A 5,451-nucleotide genomic window follows, 5' to 3' on the forward strand; every position below is an offset into this window, starting at 1 on the left:
AACAAAAAAAAAAAAAAAAAAAAAAAAAAAAAAAACAAAACAAGCAAAGGAGAAATAAAGACATTCTCAGTCAAAAATATCTGAGGAAATTAATCACCAGAAGATCTTCCCTGGTATTAAAAGATTTTTATCAGACAGAAGAAAAATAATACTGGGCAGAGATTGGAATCTGCATAAATAAAGAAAGAGTATTGTAGGGAATCAGCCCTACATCACCCATGGGTACACCATGTTCAGTGGCTACAAAGGAATGAGAAAAAGACAGATTAAGAGAGATAGTGGGACCAGGGGCCATCACTTATTACTTTGGAGGAGACAGTGAAGGCCCCAAACTCTTATCATCCACACTATTTATTGGTTACAATCACTTTGATCTACAGGGTAGAGTTGGAGTGGCAGTGGGGAAAGGGTTATGGTGAAGTGAATCAGTGAGCCAGAATTGATTCGGTGAGCAGGAACTGGTATGTTATTCTAGGGATGGATAACAGTGGCAGTTTGGGAGTTTCATAAAACATGTGGTTATCTTTAGCTTATAATCTATGTACAGCTGATGGATCTTGGGTCTTATAAGGAGCCTACAAGTCTGGCTACATCGTAGTGCTACAAAGGGGTTTTACATCACTGAGCACAATGTTTATGGTAACAGAGCCTAAGTCACCCTGCACCATAACATGAAGCATGGAGAGGCCCTCTTCCTCAGAGGCCTCCTGTGGCCCTCCTCAGTTTGTTGTTCCTTGTTTAAATGTTACTCATAACCAATTTATGTAGGCCCTCTGTAAGTCCTTTCTCCTCTGCTGTTTTTCCCAACAGAGTATCAGAGGAGGGAAAATAAACTCAATAAAATATTTTATTTTTATCACCTTCAATTAATCTAAAAGACTACTGTTCAAAATAATAATGGTAGTATGTTAAGTTATTATGGCTCATAGATAAGTGAAATACATAAAAGTAACGTCACACAAAATGGTGGGAAGAATTGGAAATACTGGGTTAAAAGAAATCTGCACTAAACTTACAGCAAACTGGTTTTTAATAAAAGTGAACGAAGATAAATCAGACATAAACATTTTTAGTTCTAGAAACAAAAATTTAAAATATCATCATAGTTGATACATTAAAAGATGAGATCAGGCATATATATATTTTAATCATACAAGAGAGACTAGAAAAAGAAGACTGACAACAAATGAAAACCGTTCCTAACATAGTTGATATTAATCCAACTATCTGTATCAATAACAATTTTAAATAAGAATAGTCTACATTCACTAATTAAAAGATAGGGATGGACAGAGTGGATTATACAAAGGCTTAACTAGGCCTGTCCTGGCAGCTTATGCCTGTAGCCCCAGCACATTAGGAAGCCAAGGTGGAAGAACAACTTGAAGCCGAGAGTTTGAGACCAGCCTTGGCAATATAGAGAGACCCATCTCTACAAAAAATAATTTTAAATAATGTGCATGTTTGTTCTAGGTACTCGGGAGGCTGAAATGGGGAGACTGCTTGGGAAACAGAGTGAGACCCTGTCACACAAAAGAAAAAAAGAAAAAGGCCCCAATAATGATATGTTATCTAAAAGAAACCCACTTTAAATTTAAAGACTCTAACAGTAAAAAGATGTGCTATTTTAGTGCTAATCAAAACAAAGCTAGAGGAGTCATATTAAATTCAAACAAAGCACACGTCACCTAAAAAAGTTATCACAGTAAAGAAGGGCATTACACTATGATTAGACAATCAAATCTCCAAGATTACATGACAATCCTAAGCCTGTATACACCTAACAACCAAATGTCAAAATACATGAGATGAAAACTAGTAAAACTAAGCAGAGAAGTAGATAAATCCACTATTAGAATTAGTAACTTCAACATTTCACATCAGTTATTGACAGATCAAGCAGGCAGAAAATCAATAAGAATATAATTGATCTAAACAGCATTATAAATCAGCTTGATCAAATTGAGTTTCATAGAAAACTTCATCCAGCCTCAGGAAGATCTTATTGTTTTCTAGCTTTCATAGAACTTTCACCAAAACACTATATTCTGGGTCATGAAATACATATTAACAATTTTAAGAGAATAGAAATTATGTGAAGTTTGTTATCAGACCCCACCGGAATTAAATTAGAAGTATATAATAGAAAAGTAGTTGAAAATTTTTTAAATCAACTTTCAAAAAAATTTTTAATTTAAAATTATATTTTAGATACATGGGAATATTGTCTGAGGTTTGGGGTATGGATCCCATTGCACAGGTAGTAAGCATCATACCAGATAGGTAGCTTTTCAACCCACTTCCCTCCTCTACCTTCTAGTAGTCCACAATTTCTATTGCTCTCATATTTATGTCCAAAGTACAGATAATACAGGTTGATATTTCACCTTTAAGGAGGGGCTCATAACTCCTATTATTAAGTGTTGGCCATGTACAGTGATTTGCTTTCAAAGAATAAATGGGAAAGGGACAAGAAATAGTAAGTTTATGGTGGCAAAGCCTGACAAACATTAGTTTAAGCTATATGGTTAGTGCCAGTGTTAGCAGTGATACGTCATATTAATAGTATTTACTCTTACCTAATGTGATGAGAATATCACTGTTTACTTTTGTGATCTTTTTCCAAAATTACGTGAGCTCATTGTAATCATTAGAAAAAGATCAGACCAATCCCAATGAATGGAAATCTATACAATATCTGACCAGAATTCATCAAAGTTTATAAGTTCATCAAAACATGAAAAGTCTGAAAAACTACTACAACCAAGAGGACCCTAAAGAGACAAAACAACTAAATGTAATGTGGGATCCTGAAATCAAAAATGAATATTTGGAGTAACATCAAGGAAATCTGAATAAATATGGGCACTAGTTAATAATATTTTAATATTTGTTAATTATTTTTGACATATGTCATAAAGATGTAAGATGTTAATGAAAAAGAGAGTGTGGTAAATTAAAGAACTCTTCATACTAGTACTTCTAACAGCTTTTCATGAATGTGTAATATAATTCATATAACACACAATTCAACCATTTAAAATGTCATTCAATGATTATTAGTACATTCACAGATATATGCAAAGCACCCACAATGTTAGAATAGTCTCTTCACCTCAAAATAAATCTCATAAGCTCTGACCCGCTATTCTCCCATCCTCCTTCCCTAGCCCTAAGCAGCTACTTCTGCCTCTACAGCTTTCTCCATTCTGGACATTTCATTTAAATGGAATTATACTTTATGTGGTCATTTGTTACTGCCTTTTTTTTTCACTAGAATAAAATTATAAAGTTTCATCCATATTCTGGCTTACATTAGCACTTCATCTTTTGTGGTAGAATTCTATGGTATGAGTATGTCACTTTTTGTTTCTTCATTCATCAGTTGATGAGCACTTCTGTTGTTTCCATCTTTAAACGATTCTGAGTGATGCTACTATACACATTTTCATTCTATGTTTTCATGTGGACATAGTTTTCAACAGATTTCTAGTTTATTTTCTTCATTTCAATCTTCTTGTGCTTCTTTTGATAACTAATTATGCCATAGGCTGTATATTTTTATTATATAAATGATGTATATACTAACAGACCCACCACACTATCATAAGCTTTGTAATATACTGGGCAATATTTTAAAATACAACTTACATCATGGCATATGCAACTTTTGTATTGTGATGAATGTATAAAATGTGATACATAATTGCCTTACCTCTGTTAGTAAGAGCTGAGAAACTCGATATAATTGATTAGATATCTATATGTAAATGAGATTCATAAATTTTAAGGCAAAGCTTTTGGAAATATCTGTCATATCTACTTCCTTCTAGTGTTATCCTAATTATAAGTATTTGAAATGAAGATTTTCTATAATATGATTCATATCTCCATCAGAAATGTTAATTTCCTTCTTCATGATTCTGACATATGTGCTATACAGTTCAGGATGACACTGATGAAAATGTTAAAAATGTATAAGTTGCCCTTTTCCTTCTCTTTAAATTAAATAACAGCAGTGAAACATAATAATGCCTAGAGCCAAAAGAATCCATTTAAGCCTGTAGCAGTTCTCAAAGTCCTATAAATAACAACACACATTATTAATTAACATAACGGTCCAATTAACATTGCTGCCTAAAATCTAAATAAAATTGTGTCTTAAATCTTTAGAAAGTAGGAAGCTCTGATACACTAAGGACTACAAATTCTAGGGAATAAATTTAAAAGCAGAATTTTTAAAGTTTCTATACCTTTTTTAGTCATTCCTATCACTTTCATATAGTCCCAGGAGATAGTGCTTCCTTTATTATAAACTTCACATACTTCCCCAGTCAGTGTGTCTGAATGATTATATGATCACAGATATAACATAATAAATGAAAACCACTTTTTATTTTATAAAACAAAAAAGCAGCTTAAATAAATCTATGTCAATATTCAATACAAATTTGAGTTGAAGATAGCTATAATGTAATTTAGATCAAAGACATTTTGATTTCAAATGAGTTACAATATTTTTAAATACCACCTCATTTATTACATAGTCCATTGCTTCTTAACAGACAACATAAGCCAGGAATAAGAATGTTCTCTATTGTGGTTGTAGTTTTACCGAATGTAATTCTTACTAAATTTGGGCCCAAAAAAATAAAATTGCTGTTATGTTGGCTGCCTTCCTTTCTTTAAACTGGAGCTCTTCTTTCTCTATTGTTATATTGGCCATGAATTATAAGTTAGCTAGTTTAATTCACTAATTCATCCATTTATTTATCCACAGTACATTTGAAACATTTGTTAGGTAGCACACACTGAGTTTTGTTAGTTAAATAATTTTTTTTAATCATGGAAAATGAAGGCTCATAACACTGACTGATGTCCTTGGTGCATTCTAGAAGCAACTCCTGTTAACCCTTTTAAAATAATTTTAAAGTAAATATAAAGGAAAAACTATTATACAATGTATTTTATAATTTTTAGGATATAGAAATAACAAAAACAAAATATTCAAGAGAAAATATACGTGTGATTTTTCACAAATAAAGAAGGTACTGTTCACCGGCTAACAAGCTCAAACTTAATGCTGGATCTCCTCTTCCTTTTCTATTTTTTTCTTCTCTCCTCAAACAAGCCATTTATTTCTTTTTCAATGATAACCTCATCAAGCATATCATTGATTTTTGAACAGAATACTTGATAAATCAAATGGCTATTTATGACTCAACTATTTTGTGACAGTCATTGTATAATTGGAAAAAAAGGGGAGTAAAATTTCTCATAAACTATTGGATGACAGGAATGTAGATAAAATTATGGCACATTAATACAGTACATAAATTATATTAAGTTATATGGGGCCCCCCAAAAAGGATAGCCCACATCCTGATTCCTAGATATTAATGTTAATATTAATATCCAGGAATATTCATAAATATTAAATTCTATGGTAAA

The sequence above is a fragment of the Sapajus apella genome, unplaced genomic scaffold (assembly GCF_009761245.1).
Source record: "Sapajus apella isolate SASKATOON/1434 unplaced genomic scaffold, GSC_monkey_1.0 scaffold9, whole genome shotgun sequence".
Lineage (NCBI taxonomy): Eukaryota > Metazoa > Chordata > Mammalia > Primates > Cebidae > Sapajus > Sapajus apella.